This window comes from Hyla sarda, unplaced genomic scaffold, assembly GCF_029499605.1.
Source record: "Hyla sarda isolate aHylSar1 unplaced genomic scaffold, aHylSar1.hap1 scaffold_660, whole genome shotgun sequence".
NCBI classification, from domain to species: domain Eukaryota; kingdom Metazoa; phylum Chordata; class Amphibia; order Anura; family Hylidae; genus Hyla; species Hyla sarda.
Window position 1 is genome coordinate 88,777 of NW_026610676.1, and position 27,564 is coordinate 116,340.

Genomic DNA, 27,564 nt, shown 5'->3' on the forward strand with positions numbered 1-27,564 from the left:
CATGCACACTCTGGGCTGGGGGGCAGTCAACCACCAGTACACACAGCAGAACCTAAACCCATACCATTATTGCTAAGCAGCAAGACAGGGGCCCATTGCACTCCCACGGGGCCTTTTTAAATGCAATCCATAACCCGGATTTGCCAGGAACCCTTCTTACTCCTCCTACTTGCATGTGACACTGGGCTTAGGATCTGCATAGGAAACACACACACAAGCACACACCTACCTTTGTTGCCTGCAGATGCCTCCTTGGCTGTCCCCAAACGGTATCAAACCAACACCCACGGGAAGCTGTAAGCATAGAGGACATGCCTGCACCCCATTGGACTTACCTGTGTGGGTTAAACCCGGGTTATTTGACAACCTATGGCGGTGATGGTTCTGCTCAGGCAGAGCAGTGCTGATGCTCCTCATAAAGCTGTCGCTGCTGTGAAGGTTCTAGGTGACATCACAAATCCCTATGGTTACATACACAACAAAGCTGGGTTGTTGTTGTTTACACTCTGCAAGGCCTGTGGAAGTGAGTGACATCATAGCACTGTAGTTCTGAGGGTTCTAGATGGATGCAACAATCTCCTGTTGCTTCTATGAAGGCCATAATAGACGACATCACCAAACAGCTCCATAGTCACATACACAGCAAAGGAGAGATGTTGTTTACACCTAGTGATGTCAGTGGTATTGAGTGACATCACAGCACAGTGCTAAGGCTCCTGGGCCTGGACACAGCAGCGGCTGCAATATCTCAACGGAGAATACGTTTATATATATGTGTGTGTGTGCGCGTGTATATATATATATATATATATATATATATATATATATATTTCTCCGCCGAAATCACTTTTAAACCCATTTCCACCTTTTTTTCCCTTCTCTTCCTCTTACTTTTTTTTCACGTTTTTTTACGTTTTTCTCCTTTTCGCCTCTTTTCTGGGCGTATTATTCTTCTTTTTCTTCTTTTTTTTCGTCTAATGCATACCCCATCAGTGCAGCAATGCTTATTCAATACCGCCAGCAGATGGAGACACTGGGGGATAATTTTCTAAGGATTTATACTGATTTTTCCTGTCTGAATTTGTCGCACAGAAAGTTGCAGGCCAAATATGTGTGACATTTCTGCGACTTTAGCTTCTAGAGCATTTTTACAACATTATACATAGGTGCTGAATACATAAAAAGCGACTGTTCAGCGACAGACAAGTCGCATCGGCTGAAAGTAGGCCAGAATGTCAGTCCATGTTGGAGCAGGTTTAGATACAGTCTAAAGCATAGATCTCAAAGTCTGTGCACAGAATTTAGCAAGGGCCTCGCACCTTCTGATGCATCAGGTAGGTGCACAATAGCATAGCCTAACCCTCTGTACTTTGGTCTATATTGATGCGGGACATAGACAGCCAGCTGATGACCAATCCATTAGTGCAATGGATGGCTGGAAGCATTTGTCTTTGCCTTTGCAATACCACAGAAGCAATGCATGGTCAATGTACAGCAATGACACACCTGTGTGAACAGCCAGGAGACCCCCCCCCCCATGTTATGTTACATAGTTACATAGTTAGTACGGTCGAAAAAAGACATATGTCCATCAAGTTCAACCAGGGAATTAAGGGGTAGGGGTGTGGCGCGATATTGGGGAAGGGATGAGATTTTATATTTCTTCATAAGCATTAATCTTATTTTGTCAATTAGGAACATTCAGCACCCACCCGCTATCAAGGCAGCTGCCTATCATGTCATGCCCTACCTGCACAGGTGTGCTGGCTACTCAAATGATCCAATTAAGGAGGCCATTTAGTCAGCAGCAGCAGAAGTCCTGTGCCTGGACGCTCCAACAGCGGCCAGACACAAGCAGAAGCAGAAGCAGCAGCAGCACCACCTTTTGTTTTTTGGCTGCAGCAGCAGCAGCAGCAGCAAGGCCCACAGGGCTGGCTAGCTGGCTAGCCAGCAAGCAGGTAGCAATGAAAGTAGGAATCTTTCTTTTTAACCCTGTAAGGGGGTGGTGCACTGTACCCGAAGATACTGCCATATCGGGTCAATGCATAGGGCGACGGAAGCAAGCTTCGAAATCGGCCCCCGTTCTCAAAAATCCATTTAATATATGGTCCCCAGATAGGGGACGTATCAGATATTAAACTGATAAGAACAGATACTACACTTGATCTTAGCCAAAAGGCCGAGAAGCGATAACCGTGAAAGGGGCGGGCCCAACAAGGTCCCCTTCATGGGCACTATCACTGCTTGCTGTCAGGGAGGCTGCCAGACAATTTTCCATGCACACTCTGGGCTGGGGGGCAGTCAACCACCAGTACACACAGCAGAACCTAAACCCATACCATTATTGCTAAGCAGCAAGACAGGGGCCCATTGCACTCCCACGGGGCCTTTTTAAATGCAATCCATAACCCGGATTTGCCAGGAACCCTTCTTACTCCTCCTACTTGCATGTGACACTGGGCTTAGGATCTGCATAGGAAACACACACACAAGCACACACCTACCTTTGTTGCCTGCAGATGCCTCCTTGGCTGTCCCCAAACGGTATCAAACCAACACCCACGGGAAGCTGTAAGCATAGAGGACATGCCTGCACCCCATTGGACTTACCTGTGTGGGTTAAACCCGGGTTATTTGACAACCTATGGCGGTGATGGTTCTGCTCAGGCAGAGCAGTGCTGATGCTCCTCATAAAGCTGTCGCTGCTGTGAAGGTTCTAGGTGACATCACAAATCCCTATGGTTACATACACAACAAAGCTGGGTTGTTGTTGTTTACACTCTGCAAGGCCTGTGGAAGTGAGTGACATCATAGCACTGTAGTTCTGAGGGTTCTAGATGGATGCAACAATCTCCTGTTGCTTCTATGAAGGCCATAATAGACGACATCACCAAACAGCTCCATAGTCACATACACAGCAAAGGAGAGATGTTGTTTACACCTAGTGATGTCAGTGGTATTGAGTGACATCACAGCACAGTGCTAAGGCTCCTGGGCCTGGACACAGCAGCGGCTGCAATATCTCAACGGAGAATACGTTTATATATATGTGTGTGTGTGCGCGTATATATATATATATATATATATATATATATATATATATATATATTTCTCCGCCGAAATCACTTTTAAACCCATTTCCACCTTTTTTTCCCTTCTCTTCCTCTTACTTTTTTTTCACGTTTTTTTACGTTTTTCTCCTTTTCGCCTCTTTTCTGGGCGTATTATTCTTCTTTTTCTTCTTTTTTTTCGTCTAATGCATACCCCATCAGTGCAGCAATGCTTATTCAATACCGCCAGCAGATGGAGACACTGGGGGATAATTTTCTAAGGATTTATACTGATTTTTCCTGTCTGAATTTGTCGCACAGAAAGTTGCAGGCCAAATATGTGTGACATTTCTGCGACTTTAGCTTCTAGAGCATTTTTACAACATTATACATAGGTGCTGAATACATAAAAAGCGACTGTTCAGCGACAGACAAGTCGCATCGGCTGAAAGTAGGCCAGAATGTCAGTCCATGTTGGAGCAGGTTTAGATACAGTCTAAAGCATAGATCTCAAAGTCTGTGCACAGAATTTAGCAAGGGCCTCGCACCTTCTGATGCATCAGGTAGGTGCACAATAGCATAGCCTAACCCTCTGTACTTTGGTCTATATTGATGCGGGACATAGACAGCCAGCTGATGACCAATCCATTAGTGCAATGGATGGCTGGAAGCATTTGTCTTTGCCTTTGCAATACCACAGAAGCAATGCATGGTCAATGTACAGCAATGACACACCTGTGTGAACAGCCAGGAGACCCCCCCCCCCCATGTTATGTTACATAGTTACATAGTTAGTACGGTCGAAAAAAGACATATGTCCATCAAGTTCAACCAGGGAATTAAGGGGTAGGGGTGTGGCGCGATATTGGGGAAGGGATGAGATTTTATATTTCTTCATAAGCATTAATCTTATTTTGTCAATTAGGAACATTCAGCACCCACCCGCTATCAAGGCAGCTGCCTATCATGTCATGCCCTACCTGCACAGGTGTGCTGGCTACTCAAATGATCCAATTAAGGAGGCCATTTAGTCAGCAGCAGCAGAAGTCCTGTGCCTGGACGCTCCAACAGCGGCCAGACACAAGCAGAAGCAGAAGCAGCAGCAGCACCACCTTTTGTTTTTTGGCTGCAGCAACAGCAGCAGCAAGGCCCACAGGGCTGGCTAGCTGGCTAGCCAGCAAGCAGGTAGCAATGAAAGATGAAAGTAGGAATCTTTCTTTTTAACCCTGTAAGGGGGTGGTGCACTGTACCCGAAGATACTGCCATATCGGGTCAATGCATAGGGCGACAGAAGCAAGCTTCGAAATCGGCCCCCGTTCTCAAAAATCCATTTAATATATGGTCCCCAGATAGGGGACGTATCAGATATTAAACTGATAAGAACAGATACTACACTTGATCTTAGCCAAAAGGCCGAGAAGCGATAACCATGAAAGGGGCGGGCCCAACAAGGTCCCCTTCATGGGCACTATCACTGCTTGCTGTCAGGGAGGCTGCCAGACAATTTTCCATGCACACTCTGGGCTGGGGGGCAGTCAACCACCAGTACACACAGCAGAACCTAAACCCATACCATTATTGCTAAGCAGCAAGACAGGGGCCCATTGCACTCCCACGGGGCCTTTTTAAATGCAATCCATAACCCGGATTTGCCAGGAACCCTTCTTACTCCTCCTACTTGCATGTGACACTGGGCTTAGGATCTGCATAGGAAACACACACACAAGCACACACCTACCTTTGTTGCCTGCAGATGCCTCCTTGGCTGTCCCCAAACGGTATCAAACCAACACCCACGGGAAGCTGTAAGCATAGAGGACATGCCTGCACCCCATTGGACTTACCTGTGTGGGTTAAACCCGGGTTATTTGACAACCTATGGCGGTGATGGTTCTGCTCAGGCAGAGCAGTGCTGATGCTCCTCATAAAGCTGTCGCTGCTGTGAAGGTTCTAGGTGACATCACAAATCCCTATGGTTACATACACAACAAAGCTGGGTTGTTGTTGTTTACACTCTGCAAGGCCTGTGGAAGTGAGTGACATCATAGCACTGTAGTTCTGAGGGTTCTAGATGGATGCAACAATCTCCTGTTGCTTCTATGAAGGCCATAATAGACGACATCACCAAACAGCTCCATAGTCACATACACAGCAAAGGAGAGATGTTGTTTACACCTAGTGATGTCAGTGGTATTGAGTGACATCACAGCACAGTGCTAAGGCTCCTGGGCCTGGACACAGCAGCGGCTGCAATATCTCAACGGAGAATACGTTTATATATATGTGTGTGTGTGCGCGTGTATATATATATATATATATATATATATATATATATATATTTCTCCGCCGAAATCACTTTTAAACCCATTTCCACCTTTTTTTCCCTTCTCTTCCTCTTACTTTTTTTTCACGTTTTTTTACGTTTTTCTCCTTTTCGCCTCTTTTCTGGGCGTATTATTCTTCTTTTTCTTCTTTTTTTTCGTCTAATGCATACCCCATCAGTGCAGCAATGCTTATTCAATACCGCCAGCAGATGGAGACACTGGGGGATAATTTTCTAAGGATTTATACTGATTTTTCCTGTCTGAATTTGTCGCACAGAAAGTTGCAGGCCAAATATGTGTGACATTTCTGCGACTTTAGCTTCTAGAGCATTTTTACAACATTATACATAGGTGCTGAATACATAAAAAGCGACTGTTCAGCGACAGACAAGTCGCATCGGCTGAAAGTAGGCCAGAATGTCAGTCCATGTTGGAGCAGGTTTAGATACAGTCTAAAGCATAGATCTCAAAGTCTGTGCACAGAATTTAGCAAGGGCCTCGCACCTTCTGATGCATCAGGTAGGTGCACAATAGCATAGCCTAACCCTCTGTACTTTGGTCTATATTGATGCGGGACATAGACAGCCAGCTGATGACCAATCCATTAGTGCAATGGATGGCTGGAAGCATTTGTCTTTGCCTTTGCAATACCACAGAAGCAATGCATGGTCAATGTACAGCAATGACACACCTGTGTGAACAGCCAGGAGACCCCCCCCCCCATGTTATGTTACATAGTTACATAGTTAGTACGGTCGAAAAAAGACATATGTCCATCAAGTTCAACCAGGGAATTAAGGGGTAGGGGTGTGGCGCGATATTGGGGAAGGGATGAGATTTTATATTTCTTCATAAGCATTAATCTTATTTTGTCAATTAGGAACATTCAGCACCCACCCGCTATCAAGGCAGCTGCCTATCATGTCATGCCCTACCTGCACAGGTGTGCTGGCTACTCAAATGATCCAATTAAGGAGGCCATTTAGTCAGCAGCAGCAGAAGTCCTGTGCCTGGACGCTCCAACAGCGGCCAGACACAAGCAGAAGCAGAAGCAGCAGCAGCACCACCTTTTGTTTTTTGGCTGCAGCAGCAGCAGCAGCAGCAAGGCCCACAGGGCTGGCTAGCTGGCTAGCCAGCAAGCAGGTAGCAATGAAAGTAGGAATCTTTCTTTTTAACCCTGTAAGGGGGTGGTGCACTGTACCCGAAGATACTGCCATATCGGGTCAATGCATAGGGCGACGGAAGCAAGCTTCGAAATCGGCCCCCGTTCTCAAAAATCCATTTAATATATGGTCCCCAGATAGGGGACGTATCAGATATTAAACTGATAAGAACAGATACTACACTTGATCTTAGCCAAAAGGCCGAGAAGCGATAACCGTGAAAGGGGCGGGCCCAACAAGGTCCCCTTCATGGGCACTATCACTGCTTGCTGTCAGGGAGGCTGCCAGACAATTTTCCATGCACACTCTGGGCTGGGGGGCAGTCAACCACCAGTACACACAGCAGAACCTAAACCCATACCATTATTGCTAAGCAGCAAGACAGGGGCCCATTGCACTCCCACGGGGCCTTTTTAAATGCAATCCATAACCCGGATTTGCCAGGAACCCTTCTTACTCCTCCTACTTGCATGTGACACTGGGCTTAGGATCTGCATAGGAAACACACACACAAGCACACACCTACCTTTGTTGCCTGCAGATGCCTCCTTGGCTGTCCCCAAACGGTATCAAACCAACACCCACGGGAAGCTGTAAGCATAGAGGACATGCCTGCACCCCATTGGACTTACCTGTGTGGGTTAAACCCGGGTTATTTGACAACCTATGGCGGTGATGGTTCTGCTCAGGCAGAGCAGTGCTGATGCTCCTCATAAAGCTGTCGCTGCTGTGAAGGTTCTAGGTGACATCACAAATCCCTATGGTTACATACACAACAAAGCTGGGTTGTTGTTGTTTACACTCTGCAAGGCCTGTGGAAGTGAGTGACATCATAGCACTGTAGTTCTGAGGGTTCTAGATGGATGCAACAATCTCCTGTTGCTTCTATGAAGGCCATAATAGACGACATCACCAAACAGCTCCATAGTCACATACACAGCAAAGGAGAGATGTTGTTTACACCTAGTGATGTCAGTGGTATTGAGTGACATCACAGCACAGTGCTAAGGCTCCTGGGCCTGGACACAGCAGCGGCTGCAATATCTCAACGGAGAATACGTTTATATATATGTGTGTGTGTGCGCGTATATATATATATATATATATATATATATATATATATATATATATATTTCTCCGCCGAAATCACTTTTAAACCCATTTCCACCTTTTTTTCCCTTCTCTTCCTCTTACTTTTTTTTCACGTTTTTTTACGTTTTTCTCCTTTTCGCCTCTTTTCTGGGCGTATTATTCTTCTTTTTCTTCTTTTTTTTCGTCTAATGCATACCCCATCAGTGCAGCAATGCTTATTCAATACCGCCAGCAGATGGAGACACTGGGGGATAATTTTCTAAGGATTTATACTGATTTTTCCTGTCTGAATTTGTCGCACAGAAAGTTGCAGGCCAAATATGTGTGACATTTCTGCGACTTTAGCTTCTAGAGCATTTTTACAACATTATACATAGGTGCTGAATACATAAAAAGCGACTGTTCAGCGACAGACAAGTCGCATCGGCTGAAAGTAGGCCAGAATGTCAGTCCATGTTGGAGCAGGTTTAGATACAGTCTAAAGCATAGATCTCAAAGTCTGTGCACAGAATTTAGCAAGGGCCTCGCACCTTCTGATGCATCAGGTAGGTGCACAATAGCATAGCCTAACCCTCTGTACTTTGGTCTATATTGATGCGGGACATAGACAGCCAGCTGATGACCAATCCATTAGTGCAATGGATGGCTGGAAGCATTTGTCTTTGCCTTTGCAATACCACAGAAGCAATGCATGGTCAATGTACAGCAATGACACACCTGTGTGAACAGCCAGGAGACCCCCCCCCCCCATGTTATGTTACATAGTTACATAGTTAGTACGGTCGAAAAAAGACATATGTCCATCAAGTTCAACCAGGGAATTAAGGGGTAGGGGTGTGGCGCGATATTGGGGAAGGGATGAGATTTTATATTTCTTCATAAGCATTAATCTTATTTTGTCAATTAGGAACATTCAGCACCCACCCGCTATCAAGGCAGCTGCCTATCATGTCATGCCCTACCTGCACAGGTGTGCTGGCTACTCAAATGATCCAATTAAGGAGGCCATTTAGTCAGCAGCAGCAGAAGTCCTGTGCCTGGACGCTCCAACAGCGGCCAGACACAAGCAGAAGCAGAAGCAGCAGCAGCACCACCTTTTGTTTTTTGGCTGCAGCAGCAGCAGCAGCAAGGCCCACAGGGCTGGCTAGCTGGCTAGCCAGCAAGCAGGTAGCAATGAAAGTAGGAATCTTTCTTTTTAACCCTGTAAGGGGGTGGTGCACTGTACCCGAAGATACTGCCATATCGGGTCAATGCATAGGGCGACGGAAGCAAGCTTCGAAATCGGCCCCCGTTCTCAAAAATCCATTTAATATATGGTCCCCAGATAGGGGACGTATCAGATATTAAACTGATAAGAACAGATACTACACTTGATCTTAGCCAAAAGGCCGAGAAGCGATAACCGTGAAAGGGGCGGGCCCAACAAGGTCCCCTTCATGGGCACTATCACTGCTTGCTGTCAGGGAGGCTGCCAGACAATTTTCCATGCACACTCTGGGCTGGGGGGCAGTCAACCACCAGTACACACAGCAGAACCTAAACCCATACCATTATTGCTAAGCAGCAAGACAGGGGCCCATTGCACTCCCACGGGGCCTTTTTAAATGCAATCCATAACCCGGATTTGCCAGGAACCCTTCTTACTCCTCCTACTTGCATGTGACACTGGGCTTAGGATCTGCATAGGAAACACACACACAAGCACACACCTACCTTTGTTGCCTGCAGATGCCTCCTTGGCTGTCCCCAAACGGTATCAAACCAACACCCACGGGAAGCTGTAAGCATAGAGGACATGCCTGCACCCCATTGGACTTACCTGTGTGGGTTAAACCCGGGTTATTTGACAACCTATGGCGGTGATGGTTCTGCTCAGGCAGAGCAGTGCTGATGCTCCTCATAAAGCTGTCGCTGCTGTGAAGGTTCTAGGTGACATCACAAATCCCTATGGTTACATACACAACAAAGCTGGGTTGTTGTTGTTTACACTCTGCAAGGCCTGTGGAAGTGAGTGACATCATAGCACTGTAGTTCTGAGGGTTCTAGATGGATGCAACAATCTCCTGTTGCTTCTATGAAGGCCATAATAGACGACATCACCAAACAGCTCCATAGTCACATACACAGCAAAGGAGAGATGTTGTTTACACCTAGTGATGTCAGTGGTATTGAGTGACATCACAGCACAGTGCTAAGGCTCCTGGGCCTGGACACAGCAGCGGCTGCAATATCTCAACGGAGAATACGTTTATATATATGTGTGTGTGTGCGCGTATATATATATATATATATATATATATATATATATATATATATTTCTCCGCCGAAATCACTTTTAAACCCATTTCCACCTTTTTTTCCCTTCTCTTCCTCTTACTTTTTTTTCACGTTTTTTTACGTTTTTCTCCTTTTCGCCTCTTTTCTGGGCGTATTATTCTTCTTTTTCTTCTTTTTTTTCGTCTAATGCATACCCCATCAGTGCAGCAATGCTTATTCAATACCGCCAGCAGATGGAGACACTGGGGGATAATTTTCTAAGGATTTATACTGATTTTTCCTGTCTGAATTTGTCGCACAGAAAGTTGCAGGCCAAATATGTGTGACATTTCTGCGACTTTAGCTTCTAGAGCATTTTTACAACATTATACATAGGTGCTGAATACATAAAAAGCGACTGTTCAGCGACAGACAAGTCGCATCGGCTGAAAGTAGGCCAGAATGTCAGTCCATGTTGGAGCAGGTTTAGATACAGTCTAAAGCATAGATCTCAAAGTCTGTGCACAGAATTTAGCAAGGGCCTCGCACCTTCTGATGCATCAGGTAGGTGCACAATAGCATAGCCTAACCCTCTGTACTTTGGTCTATATTGATGCGGGACATAGACAGCCAGCTGATGACCAATCCATTAGTGCAATGGATGGCTGGAAGCATTTGTCTTTGCCTTTGCAATACCACAGAAGCAATGCATGGTCAATGTACAGCAATGACACACCTGTGTGAACAGCCAGGAGACCCCCCCCCCCCCATGTTATGTTACATAGTTACATAGTTAGTACGGTCGAAAAAAGACATATGTCCATCAAGTTCAACCAGGGAATTAAGGGGTAGGGGTGTGGCGCGATATTGGGGAAGGGATGAGATTTTATATTTCTTCATAAGCATTAATCTTATTTTGTCAATTAGGAACATTCAGCACCCACCCGCTATCAAGGCAGCTGCCTATCATGTCATGCCCTACCTGCACAGGTGTGCTGGCTACTCAAATGATCCAATTAAGGAGGCCATTTAGTCAGCAGCAGCAGAAGTCCTGTGCCTGGACGCTCCAACAGCGGCCAGACACAAGCAGAAGCAGAAGCAGCAGCAGCACCACCTTTTGTTTTTTGGCTGCAGCAGCAGCAGCAGCAAGGCCCACAGGGCTGGCTAGCTGGCTAGCCAGCAAGCAGGTAGCAATGAAAGTAGGAATCTTTCTTTTTAACCCTGTAAGGGGGTGGTGCACTGTACCCGAAGATACTGCCATATCGGGTCAATGCATAGGGCGACGGAAGCAAGCTTCGAAATCGGCCCCCGTTCTCAAAAATCCATTTAATATATGGTCCCCAGATAGGGGACGTATCAGATATTAAACTGATAAGAACAGATTTTTTTTTTTTTTTTTTTATCTAAAGCCGAGGAACGTGCTTTCAATTCACCCAAAGTGCAAGAAAAAGTGCAAACGTGTTACACTAAAAAAAACGTGCACAAAGGATGCGGTCTATCGCAAGCCCTTCTCCGATAGGAGAGAGGCCCCCCAACAAACCTTACCCTTCGCCTCCGGACCAAAAGGTACCTGCGAGGTTCCAGGTTCGATGTCCCTTTTCGCCGAAGCTACTAGGAGACCACAAATGCTCGCGGCATCCCCCTTGGCGTTAGCCAAGGTATCTGCCCGCAGAGCCGATTACGGTAGGTACCCTGCGAAGCAGGAGTACCCGGGGTGTTTGCAGGGAGGTGCGGAACCTAATGGCCACACACACCTCCCCTAGACCGCCAGGAGGGACACCCAGAAGGGCTACCGCATCCTGACAAATCCTGTGAACACACAACACGCAAAAAGTGACACAGTGAGACAAAAAATAAATAAATAAGTGAATGTGTGCAGATATACTGCCCGGACATCCGGCCGGATCTATAAAAATTTCTCTGATCCTAGCCAGAAGGCCGGGAATCAAGAGGTGAGTGCCACAAGGTGAAGAGATTATGGTGCCCGTGCTTCAACTCAGTGAGCCTATTCTCCCAGTGAGTTTCGGCACCTCGGGGTCACCACTCCCCGAGGCACAAAAGTACCTCGGCTCTAGACCCTCTCAGCCTCATGGCGAGACCCGGAGGGAACAGGTCACATCGGGGCAGCCGTCGAGCTGATTCCTCAGAACCAGCCCCGGAAAGCCCTGGTACACCTGCATCCTCCATGCAGCACCCATCCCCACCAGCATGAAAACTGATAAGAACAGATACTACACTTGATCTTAGCCAAAAGGCCGAGAAGCGATAACCGTGAAAGGGGCGGGCCCAACAAGGTCCCCTTCATGGGCACTATCACTGCTTGCTGTCAGGGAGGCTGCCAGACAATTTTCCATGCACACTCTGGGCTGGGGGGCAGTCAACCACCAGTACACACAGCAGAACCTAAACCCATACCATTATTGCTAAGCAGCAAGACAGGGGCCCATTGCACTCCCACGGGGCCTTTTTAAATGCAATCCATAACCCGGATTTGCCAGGAACCCTTCTTACTCCTCCTACTTGCATGTGACACTGGGCTTAGGATCTGCATAGGAAACACACACACAAGCACACACCTACCTTTGTTGCCTGCAGATGCCTCCTTGGCTGTCCCCAAACGGTATCAAACCAACACCCACGGGAAGCTGTAAGCATAGAGGACATGCCTGCACCCCATTGGACTTACCTGTGTGGGTTAAACCCGGGTTATTTGACAACCTATGGCGGTGATGGTTCTGCTCAGGCAGAGCAGTGCTGATGCTCCTCATAAAGCTGTCGCTGCTGTGAAGGTTCTAGGTGACATCACAAATCCCTATGGTTACATACACAACAAAGCTGGGTTGTTGTTGTTTACACTCTGCAAGGCCTGTGGAAGTGAGTGACATCATAGCACTGTAGTTCTGAGGGTTCTAGATGGATGCAACAATCTCCTGTTGCTTCTATGAAGGCCATAATAGACGACATCACCAAACAGCTCCATAGTCACATACACAGCAAAGGAGAGATGTTGTTTACACCTAGTGATGTCAGTGGTATTGAGTGACATCACAGCACAGTGCTAAGGCTCCTGGGCCTGGACACAGCAGCGGCTGCAATATCTCAACGGAGAATACGTTTATATATATGTGTGTGTGTGCGCGTATATATATATATATATATATATATATATATATATATATATATATTCTCCGCCGAAATCACTTTTAAACCCATTTCCACCTTTTTTTCCCTTCTCTTCCTCTTACTTTTTTTTCACGTTTTTTTACGTTTTTCTCCTTTTCGCCTCTTTTCTGGGCGTATTATTCTTCTTTTTCTTCTTTTTTTTCGTCTAATGCATACCCCATCAGTGCAGCAATGCTTATTCAATACCGCCAGCAGATGGAGACACTGGGGGATAATTTTCTAAGGATTTATACTGATTTTTCCTGTCTGAATTTGTCGCACAGAAAGTTGCAGGCCAAATATGTGTGACATTTCTGCGACTTTAGCTTCTAGAGCATTTTTACAACATTATACATAGGTGCTGAATACATAAAAAGCGACTGTTCAGCGACAGACAAGTCGCATCGGCTGAAAGTAGGCCAGAATGTCAGTCCATGTTGGAGCAGGTTTAGATACAGTCTAAAGCATAGATCTCAAAGTCTGTGCACAGAATTTAGCAAGGGCCTCGCACCTTCTGATGCATCAGGTAGGTGCACAATAGCATAGCCTAACCCTCTGTACTTTGGTCTATATTGATGCGGGACATAGACAGCCAGCTGATGACCAATCCATTAGTGCAATGGATGGCTGGAAGCATTTGTCTTTGCCTTTGCAATACCACAGAAGCAATGCATGGTCAATGTACAGCAATGACACACCTGTGTGAACAGCCAGGAGACCCCCCCCCCCCATGTTATGTTACATAGTTACATAGTTAGTACGGTCGAAAAAAGACATATGTCCATCAAGTTCAACCAGGGAATTAAGGGGTAGGGGTGTGGCGCGATATTGGGGAAGGGATGAGATTTTATATTTCTTCATAAGCATTAATCTTATTTTGTCAATTAGGAACATTCAGCACCCACCCGCTATCAAGGCAGCTGCCTATCATGTCATGCCCTACCTGCACAGGTGTGCTGGCTACTCAAATGATCCAATTAAGGAGGCCATTTAGTCAGCAGCAGCAGAAGTCCTGTGCCTGGACGCTCCAACAGCGGCCAGACACAAGCAGAAGCAGAAGCAGCAGCAGCACCACCTTTTGTTTTTTGGCTGCAGCAGCAGCAGCAGCAAGGCCCACAGGGCTGGCTAGCTGGCTAGCCAGCAAGCAGGTAGCAATGAAAGTAGGAATCTTTCTTTTTAACCCTGTAAGGGGGTGGTGCACTGTACCCGAAGATACTGCCATATCGGGTCAATGCATAGGGCGACGGAAGCAAGCTTCGAAATCGGCCCCCGTTCTCAAAAATCCATTTAATATATGGTCCCCAGATAGGGGACGTATCAGATATTAAACTGATAAGAACAGATACTACACTTGATCTTAGCCAAAAGGCCGAGAAGCGATAACCGTGAAAGGGGCGGGCCCAACAAGGTCCCCTTCATGGGCACTATCACTGCTTGCTGTCAGGGAGGCTGCCAGACAATTTTCCATGCACACTCTGGGCTGGGGGGCAGTCAACCACCAGTACACACAGCAGAACCTAAACCCATACCATTATTGCTAAGCAGCAAGACAGGGGCCCATTGCACTCCCACGGGGCCTTTTTAAATGCAATCCATAACCCGGATTTGCCAGGAACCCTTCTTACTCCTCCTACTTGCATGTGACACTGGGCTTAGGATCTGCATAGGAAACACACACACAAGCACACACCTACCTTTGTTGCCTGCAGATGCCTTCTTGGCTGTCCCCAAACGGTATCAAACCAACACCCACGGGAAGCTGTAAGCATAGAGGACATGCCTGCACCCCATTGGACTTACCTGTGTGGGTTAAACCCGGGTTATTTGACAACCTATGGCGGTGATGGTTCTGCTCAGGCAGAGCAGTGCTGATGCTCCTCATAAAGCTGTCGCTGCTGTGAAGGTTCTAGGTGACATCACAAATCCCTATGGTTACATACACAACAAAGCTGGGTTGTTGTTGTTTACACTCTGCAAGGCCTGTGGAAGTGAGTGACATCATAGCACTGTAGTTCTGAGGGTTCTAGATGGATGCAACAATCTCCTGTTGCTTCTATGAAGGCCATAATAGACGACATCACCAAACAGCTCCATAGTCACATACACAGCAAAGGAGAGATGTTGTTTACACCTAGTGATGTCAGTGGTATTGAGTGACATCACAGCACAGTGCTAAGGCTCCTGGGCCTGGACACAGCAGCGGCTGCAATATCTCAACGGAGAATACGTTTATATATATGTGTGTGTGTGCGCGTATATATATATATATATATATATATATATATATATATATATATATATATACTCCGCCGAAATCACTTTTAAACCCATTTCCACCTTTTTTTCCCTTCTCTTCCTCTTACTTTTTTTTTCACGTTTTTTTACGTTTTTCTCCTTTTCGCCTCTTTTCTGGGCGTATTATTCTTCTTTTTCTTCTTTTTTTTCGTCTAATGCATACCCCATCAGTGCAGCAATGCTTATTCAATACCGCCAGCAGATGGAGACACTGGGGGATAATTTTCTAAGGATTTATACTGATTTTTCCTGTCTGAATTTGTCGCACAGAAAGTTGCAGGCCAAATATGTGTGACATTTCTGCGACTTTAGCTTCTAGAGCATTTTTACAACATTATACATAGGTGCTGAATACATAAAAAGCGACTGTTCAGCGACAGACAAGTCGCATCGGCTGAAAGTAGGCCAGAATGTCAGTCCATGTTGGAGCAGGTTTAGATACAGTCTAAAGCATAGATCTCAAAGTCTGTGCACAGAATTTAGCAAGGGCCTCGCACCTTCTGATGCATCAGGTAGGTGCACAATAGCATAGCCTAACCCTCTGTACTTTGGTCTATATTGATGCGGGACATAGACAGCCAGCTGATGACCAATCCATTAGTGCAATGGATGGCTGGAAGCATTTGTCTTTGCCTTTGCAATACCACAGAAGCAATGCATGGTCAATGTACAGCAATGACACACCTGTGTGAACAGCCAGGAGACCCCCCCCCCCATGTTATGTTACATAGTTACATAGTTAGTACGGTCGAAAAAAGACATATGTCCATCAAGTTCAACCAGGGAATTAAGGGGTAGGGGTGTGGCGCGATATTGGGGAAGGGATGAGATTTTATATTTCTTCATAAGCATTAATCTTATTTTGTCAATTAGGAACATTCAGCACCCACCCGCTATCAAGGCAGCTGCCTATCATGTCATGCCCTACCTGCACAGGTGTGCTGGCTACTCAAATGATCCAATTAAGGAGGCCATTTAGTCAGCAGCAGCAGAAGTCCTGTGCCTGGACGCTCCAACAGCGGCCAGACACAAGCAGAAGCAGAAGCAGCAGCAGCACCACCTTTTGTTTTTTGGCTGCAGCAGCAGCAGCAGCAAGGCCCACAGGGCTGGCTAGCTGGCTAGCCAGCAAGCAGGTAGCAATGAAAGTAGGAATCTTTCTTTTTAACCCTGTAAGGGGGTGGTGCACTGTACCCGAAGATACTGCCATATCGGGTCAATGCATAGGGCGACGGAAGCAAGCTTCGAAATCGGCCCCCGTTCTCAAAAATCCATTTAATATATGGTCCCCAGATAGGGGACGTATCAGATATTAAACTGATAAGAACAGATACTACACTTGATCTTAGCCAAAAGGCCGAGAAGCGATAACCGTGAAAGGGGCGGGCCCAACAAGGTCCCCTTCATGGGCACTATCACTGCTTGCTGTCAGGGAGGCTGCCAGACAATTTTCCATGCACACTCTGGGCTGGGGGGCAGTCAACCACCAGTACACACAGCAGAACCTAAACCCATACCATTATTGCTAAGCAGCAAGACAGGGGCCCATTGCACTCCCACGGGGCCTTTTTAAATGCAATCCATAACCCGGATTTGCCAGGAACCCTTCTTACTCCTCCTACTTGCATGTGACACTGGGCTTAGGATCTGCATAGGAAACACACACACAAGCACACACCTACCTTTGTTGCCTGCAGATGCCTCCTTGGCTGTCCCCAAACGGTATCAAACCAACACCCACGGGAAGCTGTAAGCATAGAGGACATGCCTGCACCCCATTGGACTTACCTGTGTGGGTTAAACCCGGGTTATTTGACAACCTATGGCGGTGATGGTTCTGCTCAGGCAGAGCAGTGCTGATGCTCCTCATAAAGCTGTCGCTGCTGTGAAGGTTCTAGGTGACATCACAAATCCCTATGGTTACATACACAACAAAGCTGGGTTGTTGTTGTTTACACTCTGCAAGGCCTGTGGAAGTGAGTGACATCATAGCACTGTAGTTCTGAGGGTTCTAGATGGATGCAACAATCTCCTGTTGCTTCTATGAAGGCCATAATAGACGACATCACCAAACAGCTCCATAGTCACATACACAGCAAAGGAGAGATGTTGTTTACACCTAGTGATGTCAGTGGTATTGAGTGACATCACAGCACAGTGCTAAGGCTCCTGGGCCTGGACACAGCAGCGGCTGCAATATCTCAACGGAGAATACGTTTATATATATGTGTGTGTGTGTGCGCGTATATATATATATATATATATATATATATATATATATATATATATTTCTCCGCCGAAATCACTTTTAAACCCATTTCCACCTTTTTTTCCCTTCTCTTCCTCTTACTTTTTTTTCACGTTTTTTTACGTTTTTCTCCTTTTCGCCTCTTTTCTGGGCGTATTATTCTTCTTTTTCTTCTTTTTTTTCGTCTAATGCATACCCCATCAGTGCAGCAATGCTTATTCAATACCGCCAGCAGATGGAGACACTGGGGGATAATTTTCTAAGGATTTATACTGATTTTTCCTGTCTGAATTTGTCGCACAGAAAGTTGCAGGCCAAATATGTGTGACATTTGCGACTTTAGCTTCTAGAGCATTTTTACAACATTATACATAGGTGCTGAATACATAAAAAGCGACTGTTCAGCGACAGACAAGTCGCATCGGCTGAAAGTAGGCCAGAATGTCAGTCCATGTTGGAGCAGGTTTAGATACAGTCTAAAGCATAGATCTCAAAGTCTGTGCACAGAATTTAGCAAGGGCCTCGCACCTTCTGATGCATCAGGTAGGTGCACAATAGCATAGCCTAACCCTCTGTACTTTGGTCTATATTGATGCGGGACATAGACAGCCAGCTGATGACCAATCCATTAGTGCAATGGATGGCTGGAAGCATTTGTCTTTGCCTTTGCAATACCACAGAAGCAATGCATGGTCAATGTACAGCAATGACACACCTGTGTGAACAGCCAGGAGACCCCCCCCCCCCCCATGTTATGTTACATAGTTACATAGTTAGTACGGTCGAAAAAAGACATATGTCCATCAAGTTCAACCAGGGAATTAAGGGGTAGGGGTGTGGCGCGATATTGGGGAAGGGATGAGATTTTATATTTCTTCATAAGCATTAATCTTATTTTGTCAATTAGGAACATTCAGCACCCACCCGCTATCAAGGCAGCTGCCTATCATGTCATGCCCTACCTGCACAGGTGTGCTGGCTACTCAAATGATCCAATTAAGGAGGCCATTTAGTCAGCAGCAGCAGAAGTCCTGTGCCTGGACGCTCCAACAGCGGCCAGACACAAGCAGAAGCAGAAGCAGCAGCAGCACCACCTTTTGTTTTTTGGCTGCAGCAGCAGCAGCAGCAAGGCCCACAGGGCTGGCTAGCTGGCTAGCCAGCAAGCAGGTAGCAATGAAAGTAGGAATCTTTCTTTTTAACCCTGTAAGGGGGTGGTGCACTGTACCCGAAGATACTGCCATATCGGGTCAATGCATAGGGCGACGGAAGCAAGCTTCGAAATCGGCCCCCGTTCTCAAAAATCCATTTAATATATGGTCCCCAGATAGGGGACGTATCAGATATTAAACTGATAAGAACAGATACTACACTTGATCTTAGCCAAAAGGCCGAGAAGCGATAACCGTGAAAGGGGCGGGCCCAACAAGGTCCCCTTCATGGGCACTATCACTGCTTGCTGTCAGGGAGGCTGCCAGACAATTTTCCATGCACACTCTGGGCTGGGGGGCAGTCAACCACCAGTACACACAGCAGAACCTAAACCCATACCATTATTGCTAAGCAGCAAGACAGGGGCCCATTGCACTCCCACGGGGCCTTTTTAAATGCAATCCATAACCCGGATTTGCCAGGAACCCTTCTTACTCCTCCTACTTGCATGTGACACTGGGCTTAGGATCTGCATAGGAAACACACACACAAGCACACACCTACCTTTGTTGCCTGCAGATGCCTCCTTGGCTGTCCCCAAACGGTATCAAACCAACACCCACGGGAAGCTGTAAGCATAGAGGACATGCCTGCACCCCATTGGACTTACCTGTGTGGGTTAAACCCGGGTTATTTGACAACCTATGGCGGTGATGGTTCTGCTCAGGCAGAGCAGTGCTGATGCTCCTCATAAAGCTGTCGCTGCTGTGAAGGTTCTAGGTGACATCACAAATCCCTATGGTTACATACACAACAAAGCTGGGTTGTTGTTGTTTACACTCTGCAAGGCCTGTGGAAGTGAGTGACATCATAGCACTGTAGTTCTGAGGGTTCTAGATGGATGCAACAATCTCCTGTTGCTTCTATGAAGGCCATAATAGACGACATCACCAAACAGCTCCATAGTCACATACACAGCAAAGGAGAGATGTTGTTTACACCTAGTGATGTCAGTGGTATTGAGTGACATCACAGCACAGTGCTAAGGCTCCTGGGCCTGGACACAGCAGCGGCTGCAATATCTCAACGGAGAATACGTTTATATATATGTGTGTGTGTGCGCGTATATATATATATATATATATATATATATATATATATATATTTCTCCGCCGAAATCACTTTTAAACCCATTTCCACCTTTTTTTCCCTTCTCTTCCTCTTACTTTTTTTTCACGTTTTTTTACGTTTTTCTCCTTTTCGCCTCTTTTCTGGGCGTATTATTCTTCTTTTTCTTCTTTTTTTTCGTCTAATGCATACCCCATCAGTGCAGCAATGCTTATTCAATACCGCCAGCAGATGGAGACACTGGGGGATAATTTTCTAAGGATTTATACTGATTTTTCCTGTCTGAATTTGTCGCACAGAAAGTTGCAGGCCAAATATGTGTGACATTTCTGCGACTTTAGCTTCTAGAGCATTTTTACAACATTATACATAGGTGCTGAATACATAAAAAGCGACTGTTCAGCGACAGACAAGTCGCATCGGCTGAAAGTAGGCCAGAATGTCAGTCCATGTTGGAGCAGGTTTAGATACAGTCTAAAGCATAGATCTCAAAGTCTGTGCACAGAATTTAGCAAGGGCCTCGCACCTTCTGATGCATCAGGTAGGTGCACAATAGCATAGCCTAACCCTCTGTACTTTGGTCTATATTGATGCGGGACATAGACAGCCAGCTGATGACCAATCCATTAGTGCAATGGATGGCTGGAAGCATTTGTCTTTGCCTTTGCAATACCACAGAAGCAATGCATGGTCAATGTACAGCAATGACACACCTGTGTGAACAGCCAGGAGACCCCCCCCCCCCATGTTATGTTACATAGTTACATAGTTAGTACGGTCGAAAAAAGACATATGTCCATCAAGTTCAACCAGGGAATTAAGGGGTAGGGGTGTGGCGCGATATTGGGGAAGTGATGAGATTTTATATTTCTTCATAAGCATTAATCTTATTTTGTCAATTAGGAACATTCAGCACCCACCCGCTATCAAGGCAGCTGCCTATCATGTCATGCCCTACCTGCACAGGTGTGCTGGCTACTCAAATGATCCAATTAAGGAGGCCATTTAGTCAGCAGCAGCAGAAGTCCTGTGCCTGGACGCTCCAACAGCGGCCAGACACAAGCAGAAGCAGAAGCAGCAGCAGCACCACCTTTTGTTTTTTGGCTGCAGCAGCAGCAGCAGCAAGGCCCACAGGGCTGGCTAGCTGGCTAGCCAGCAAGCAGGTAGCAATGAAAGTAGGAATCTTTCTTTTTAACCCTGTAAGGGGGTGGTGCACTGTACCCGAAGATACTGCCATATCGGGTCAATGCATAGGGCGACGGAAGCAAGCTTCGAAATCGGCCCCCGTTCTCAAAAATCCATTTAATATATGGTCCCCAGATAGGGGACGTATCAGATATTAAACTGATAAGAACAGATACTACACTTGATCTTAGCCAAAAGGCCGAGAAGCGATAACCGTGAAAGGGGCGGGCCCAACAAGGTCCCCTTCATGGGCACTATCACTGCTTGCTGTCAGGGAGGCTGCCAGACAATTTTCCATGCACACTCTGGGCTGGGGGGCAGTCAACCACCAGTACACACAGCAGAACCTAAACCCATACCATTATTGCTAAGCAGCAAGACAGGGGCCCATTGCACTCCCACGGGGCCTTTTTAAATGCAATCCATAACCCGGATTTGCCAGGAACCCTTCTTACTCCTCCTACTTGCATGTGACACTGGGCTTAGGATCTGCATAGGAAACACACACACAAGCACACACCTACCTTTGTTGCCTGCAGATGCCTCCTTGGCTGTCCCCAAACGGTATCAAACCAACACCCACGGGAAGCTGTAAGCATAGAGGACATGCCTGCACCCCATTGGACTTACCTGTGTGGGTTAAACCCGGGTTATTTGACAACCTATGGCGGTGATGGTTCTGCTCAGGCAGAGCAGTGTTGATGCTCCTCATAAAGCTGTCGCTGCTGTGAAGGTTCTAGGTGACATCACAAATCCCTATGGTTACATACACAACAAAGCTGGGTTGTTGTTGTTTACACTCTGCAAGGCCTGTGGAAGTGAGTGACATCATAGCACTGTAGTTCTGAGGGTTCTAGATGGATGCAACAATCTCCTGTTGCTTCTATGAAGGCCATAATAGACGACATCACCAAACAGCTCCATAGTCACATACACAGCAAAGGAGAGATGTTGTTTACACCTAGTGATGTCAGTGGTATTGAGTGACATCACAGCACAGTGCTAAGGCTCCTGGGCCTGGACACAGCAGCGGCTGCAATATCTCAACGGAGAATACGTTTATATATATGTGTGTGTGTGCGCGTATATATATATATATATATATATATATATATATATATATATATATTTCTCCGCCGAAATCACTTTTAAACCCATTTCCACCTTTTTTTCCCTTCTCTTCCTCTTACTTTTTTTTCACGTTTTTTTACGTTTTTCTCCTTTTCGCCTCTTTTCTGGGCGTATTATTCTTCTTTTTCTTCTTTTTTTTCGTCTAATGCATACCCCATCAGTGCAGCAATGCTTATTCAATACCGCCAGCAGATGGAGACACTGGGGGATAATTTTCTAAGGATTTATACTGATTTTTCCTGTCTGAATTTGTCGCACAGAAAGTTGCAGGCCAAATATGTGTGACATTTCTGCGACTTTAGCTTCTAGAGCATTTTTACAACATTATACATAGGTGCTGAATACATAAAAAGCGACTGTTCAGCGACAGACAAGTCGCATCGGCTGAAAGTAGGCCAGAATGTCAGTCCATGTTGGAGCAGGTTTAGATACAGTCTAAAGCATAGATCTCAAAGTCTGTGCACAGAATTTAGCAAGGGCCTCGCACCTTCTGATGCATCAGGTAGGTGCACAATAGCATAGCCTAACCCTCTGTACTTTGGTCTATATTGATGCGGGACATAGACAGCCAGCTGATGACCAATCCATTAGTGCAATGGATGGCTGGAAGCATTTGTCTTTGCCTTTGCAATACCACAGAAGCAATGCATGGTCAATGTACAGCAATGACACACCTGTGTGAACAGCCAGGAGACCCCCCCCCCCCATGTTATGTTACATAGTTACATAGTTAGTACGGTCGAAAAAAGACATATGTCCATCAAGTTCAACCAGGGAATTAAGGGGTAGGGGTGTGGCGCGATATTGGGGAAGGGATGAGATTTTATATTTCTTCATAAGCATTAATCTTATTTTGTCAATTAGGAACATTCAGCACCCACCCGCTATCAAGGCAGCTGCCTATCATGTCATGCCCTACCTGCACAGGTGTGCTGGCTACTCAAATGATCCAATTAAGGAGGCCATTTAGTCAGCAGCAGCAGAAGTCCTGTGCCTGGACGCTCCAACAGCGGCCAGACACAAGCAGAAGCAGCAGCAGCACCACCTTTTGTTTTTTGGCTGCAGCAGCAGCAGCAGCAAGGCCCACAGGGCTGGCTAGCTGGCTAGCCAGCAAGCAGGTAGCAATGAAAGTAGGAATCTTTCTTTTTAACCCTGTAAGGGGGTGGTGCACTGTACCCGAAGATACTGCCATATCGGGTCAATGCATAGGGCGACGGAAGCAAGCTTCGAAATCGGCCCCCGTTCTCAAAAATCCATTTAATATATGGTCCCCAGATAGGGGACGTATCAGATATTAAACTGATAAGAACAGATACTACACTTGATCTTAGCCAAAAGGCCGAGAAGCGATAACCGTGAAAGGGGCGGGCCCAACAAGGTCCCCTTCATGGGCACTATCACTGCTTGCTGTCAGGGAGGCTGCCAGACAATTTTCCATGCACACTCTGGGCTGGGGGGCAGTCAACCACCAGTACACACAGCAGAACCTAAACCCATACCATTATTGCTAAGCAGCAAGACAGGGGCCCATTGCACTCCCACGGGGCCTTTTTAAATGCAATCCATAACCCGGATTTGCCAGGAACCCTTCTTACTCCTCCTACTTGCATGTGACACTGGGCTTAGGATCTGCATAGGAAACACACACACAAGCACACACCTACCTTTGTTGCCTGCAGATGCCTCCTTGGCTGTCCCCAAACGGTATCAAACCAACACCCACGGGAAGCTGTAAGCATAGAGGACATGCCTGCACCCCATTGGACTTACCTGTGTGGGTTAAACCCGGGTTATTTGACAACCTATGGCGGTGATGGTTCTGCTCAGGCAGAGCAGTGCTGATGCTCCTCATAAAGCTGTCGCTGCTGTGAAGGTTCTAGGTGACATCACAAATCCCTATGGTTACATACACAACAAAGCTGGGTTGTTGTTGTTTACACTCTGCAAGGCCTGTGGAAGTGAGTGACATCATAGCACTGTAGTTCTGAGGGTTCTAGATGGATGCAACAATCTCCTGTTGCTTCTATGAAGGCCATAATAGACGACATCACCAAACAGCTCCATAGTCACATACACAGCAAAGGAGAGATGTTGTTTACACCTAGTGATGTCAGTGGTATTGAGTGACATCACAGCACAGTGCTAAGGCTCCTGGGCCTGGACACAGCAGCGGCTGCAATATCTCAACGGAGAATACGTTTATATATATGTGTGTGTGTGCGCGTATATATATATATATATATATATATATATATATATATATATATATTTCTCCGCCGAAATCACTTTTAAACCCATTTCCACCTTTTTTTCCCTTCTCTTCCTCTTACTTTTTTTTCACGTTTTTTTACGTTTTTCTCCTTTTCGCCTCTTTTCTGGGCGTATTATTCTTCTTTTTCTTCTTTTTTTTCGTCTAATGCATACCCCATCAGTGCAGCAATGCTTATTCAATACCGCCAGCAGATGGAGACACTGGGGGATAATTTTCTAAGGATTTATACTGATTTTTCCTGTCTGAATTTGTCGCACAGAAAGTTGCAGGCCAAATATGTGTGACATTTCTGCGACTTTAGCTTCTAGAGCATTTTTACAACATTATACATAGGTGCTGAATACATAAAAAGCGACTGTTCAGCGACAGACAAGTCGCATCGGCTGAAAGTAGGCCAGAATGTCAGTCCATGTTGGAGCAGGTTTAGATACAGTCTAAAGCATAGATCTCAAAGTCTGTGCACAGAATTTAGCAAGGGCCTCGCACCTTCTGATGCATCAGGTAGGTGCACAATAGCATAGCCTAACCCTCTGTACTTTGGTCTATATTGATGCGGGACATAGACAGCCAGCTGATGACCAATCCATTAGTGCAATGGATGGCTGGAAGCATTTGTCTTTGCCTTTGCAATACCACAGAAGCAATGCATGGTCAATGTACAGCAATGACACACCTGTGTGAACAGCCAGGAGACCCCCCCCCCCCATGTTATGTTACATAGTTACATAGTTAGTACGGTCGAAAAAAGACATATGTCCATCAAGTTCAACCAGGGAATTAAGGGGTAGGGGTGTGGCGCGATATTGGGGAAGGGATGAGATTTTATATTTCTTCATAAGCATTAATCTTATTTTGTCAATTAGGAACATTCAGCACCCACCCGCTATCAAGGCAGCTGCCTATCATGTCATGCCCTACCTGCACAGGTGTGCTGGCTACTCAAATGATCCAATTAAGGAGGCCATTTAGTCAGCAGCAGCAGAAGTCCTGTGCCTGGACGCTCCAACAGCGGCCAGACACAAGCAGAAGCAGAAGCAGCAGCAGCACCACCTTTTGTTTTTTGGCTGCAGCAGCAGCAGCAGCAAGGCCCACAGGGCTGGCTAGCTGGCTAGCCAGCAAGCAGGTAGCAATGAAAGTAGGAATCTTTCTTTTTAACCCTGTAAGGGGGTGGTGCACTGTACCCGAAGATACTGCCATATCGGGTCAATGCATAGGGCGACGGAAGCAAGCTTCGAAATCGGCCCCCGTTCTCAAAAATCCATTTAATATATGGTCCCCAGATAGGGGACGTATCAGATATTAAACTGATAAGAACAGATACTACACTTGATCTTAGCCAAAAGGCCGAGAAGCGATAACCGTGAAAGGGGCGGGCCCAACAAGGTCCCCTTCATGGGCACTATCACTGCTTGCTGTCAGGGAGGCTGCCAGACAATTTTCCATGCACACTCTGGGCTGGGGGGCAGTCAACCACCAGTACACACAGCAGAACCTAAACCCATACCATTATTGCTAAGCAGCAAGACAGGGGCCCATTGCACTCCCACGGGGCCTTTTTAAATGCAATCCATAACCCGGATTTGCCAGGAACCCTTCTTACTCCTCCTACTTGCATGTGACACTGGGCTTAGGATCTGCATAGGAAACACACACACAAGCACACACCTACCTTTGTTGCCTGCAGATGCCTCCTTGGCTGTCCCCAAACGGTATCAAACCAACACCCACGGGAAGCTGTAAGCATAGAGGACATGCCTGCACCCCATTGGACTTACCTGTGTGGGTTAAACCCGGGTTATTTGACAACCTATGGCGGTGATGGTTCTGCTCAGGCAGAGCAGTGCTGATGCTCCTCATAAAGCTGTCGCTGCTGTGAAGGTTCTAGGTGACATCACAAATCCCAATCCCTATGGTTACATACACAACAAAGCTGGGTTGTTGTTGTTTACACTCTGCAAGGCCTGTGGAAGTGAGTGACATCATAGCACTGTAGTTCTGAGGGTTCTAGATGGATGCAACAATCTCCTGTTGCTTCTATGAAGGCCATAATAGACGACATCACCAAACAGCTCCATAGTCACATACACAGCAAAGGAGAGATGTTGTTTACACCTAGTGATGTCAGTGGTATTGAGTGACATCACAGCACAGTGCTAAGGCTCCTGGGCCTGGACACAGCAGCGGCTGCAATATCTCAACGGAGAATACGTTTATATATATGTGTGTGTGTGCGCGTATATATATATATATATATATATATATATATATATATATATATATATTTCTCCGCCGAAATCACTTTTAAACCCATTTCCACCTTTTTTTCCCTTCTCTTCCTCTTACTTTTTTTTCACGTTTTTTTACGTTTTTCTCCTTTTCGCCTCTTTTCTGGGCGTATTATTCTTCTTTTTCTTCTTTTTTTTCGTCTAATGCATACCCCATCAGTGCAGCAATGCTTATTCAATACCGCCAGCAGATGGAGACACTGGGGGATAATTTTCTAAGGATTTATACTGATTTTTCCTGTCTGAATTTGTCGCACAGAAAGTTGCAGGCCAAATATGTGTGACATTTCTGCGACTTTAGCTTCTAGAGCATTTTTACAACATTATACATAGGTGCTGAATACATAAAAAGCGACTGTTCAGCGACAGACAAGTCGCATCGGCTGAAAGTAGGCCAGAATGTCAGTCCATGTTGGAGCAGGTTTAGATACAGTCTAAAGCATAGATCTCAAAGTCTGTGCACAGAATTTAGCAAGGGCCTCGCACCTTCTGATGCATCAGGTAGGTGCACAATAGCATAGCCTAACCCTCTGTACTTTGGTCTATATTGATGCGGGACATAGACAGCCAGCTGATGACCAATCCATTAGTGCAATGGATGGCTGGAAGCATTTGTCTTTGCCTTTGCAATACCACAGAAGCAATGCATGGTCAATGTACAGCAATGACACACCTGTGTGAACAGCCAGGAGACCCCCCCCCCCCATGTTATGTTACATAGTTACATAGTTAGTACGGTCGAAAAAAGACATATGTCCATCAAGTTCAACCAGGGAATTAAGGGGTAGGGGTGTGGCGCGATATTGGGGAAGGGATGAGATTTTATA

The 27,564-nt window shown here is 46.2% G+C and overlaps 11 non-coding genes and 1 pseudogene across 11 annotated transcripts; all 12 read right to left on the reverse strand.

Annotated features, from left to right (window-relative positions):
- Window positions 1-2,000: 2,000 nt before the first annotated feature.
- LOC130342953 (U2 spliceosomal RNA) lies at window positions 2,001-2,191 on the reverse strand. Its single transcript, XR_008882404.1, has one exon. It is a non-coding gene; the product is annotated as a U2 spliceosomal RNA (small nuclear RNA).
- A 2,093-nt stretch (window positions 2,192-4,284) lies between these two features.
- On the reverse strand, window positions 4,285-4,475 carry LOC130342943 (U2 spliceosomal RNA). Its single transcript, XR_008882395.1, has one exon. It is a non-coding gene; the product is annotated as a U2 spliceosomal RNA (small nuclear RNA).
- A 2,084-nt stretch (window positions 4,476-6,559) lies between these two features.
- LOC130342954 (U2 spliceosomal RNA) lies at window positions 6,560-6,750 on the reverse strand. Its single transcript, XR_008882405.1, has one exon. It is a non-coding gene; the product is annotated as a U2 spliceosomal RNA (small nuclear RNA).
- Window positions 6,751-8,838: 2,088 nt separating this feature from the next.
- On the reverse strand, window positions 8,839-9,029 carry LOC130342956 (U2 spliceosomal RNA). The gene has a single exon (XR_008882407.1). It is a non-coding gene; the product is annotated as a U2 spliceosomal RNA (small nuclear RNA).
- Window positions 9,030-11,114: 2,085 nt separating this feature from the next.
- LOC130342916 (U2 spliceosomal RNA) lies at window positions 11,115-11,299 on the reverse strand. Its single transcript, XR_008882373.1, has one exon. It is a non-coding gene; the product is annotated as a U2 spliceosomal RNA (small nuclear RNA).
- A 693-nt stretch (window positions 11,300-11,992) lies between these two features.
- Window positions 11,993-12,152, reverse strand: LOC130342921 (U2 spliceosomal RNA; annotated as a pseudogene).
- A 2,085-nt stretch (window positions 12,153-14,237) lies between these two features.
- LOC130342957 (U2 spliceosomal RNA) lies at window positions 14,238-14,428 on the reverse strand. Its single transcript, XR_008882408.1, has one exon. It is a non-coding gene; the product is annotated as a U2 spliceosomal RNA (small nuclear RNA).
- Window positions 14,429-16,517: 2,089 nt separating this feature from the next.
- On the reverse strand, window positions 16,518-16,708 carry LOC130342959 (U2 spliceosomal RNA). Its single transcript, XR_008882409.1, has one exon. It is a non-coding gene; the product is annotated as a U2 spliceosomal RNA (small nuclear RNA).
- A 2,088-nt stretch (window positions 16,709-18,796) lies between these two features.
- LOC130342960 (U2 spliceosomal RNA) lies at window positions 18,797-18,987 on the reverse strand. The gene has a single exon (XR_008882410.1). It is a non-coding gene; the product is annotated as a U2 spliceosomal RNA (small nuclear RNA).
- A 2,082-nt stretch (window positions 18,988-21,069) lies between these two features.
- On the reverse strand, window positions 21,070-21,260 carry LOC130342961 (U2 spliceosomal RNA). The gene has a single exon (XR_008882411.1). It is a non-coding gene; the product is annotated as a U2 spliceosomal RNA (small nuclear RNA).
- Window positions 21,261-23,340: 2,080 nt separating this feature from the next.
- On the reverse strand, window positions 23,341-23,531 carry LOC130342962 (U2 spliceosomal RNA). Its single transcript, XR_008882412.1, has one exon. It is a non-coding gene; the product is annotated as a U2 spliceosomal RNA (small nuclear RNA).
- Window positions 23,532-25,617: 2,086 nt separating this feature from the next.
- LOC130342963 (U2 spliceosomal RNA) lies at window positions 25,618-25,808 on the reverse strand. Its single transcript, XR_008882414.1, has one exon. It is a non-coding gene; the product is annotated as a U2 spliceosomal RNA (small nuclear RNA).
- Window positions 25,809-27,564: the final 1,756 nt, after the last annotated feature.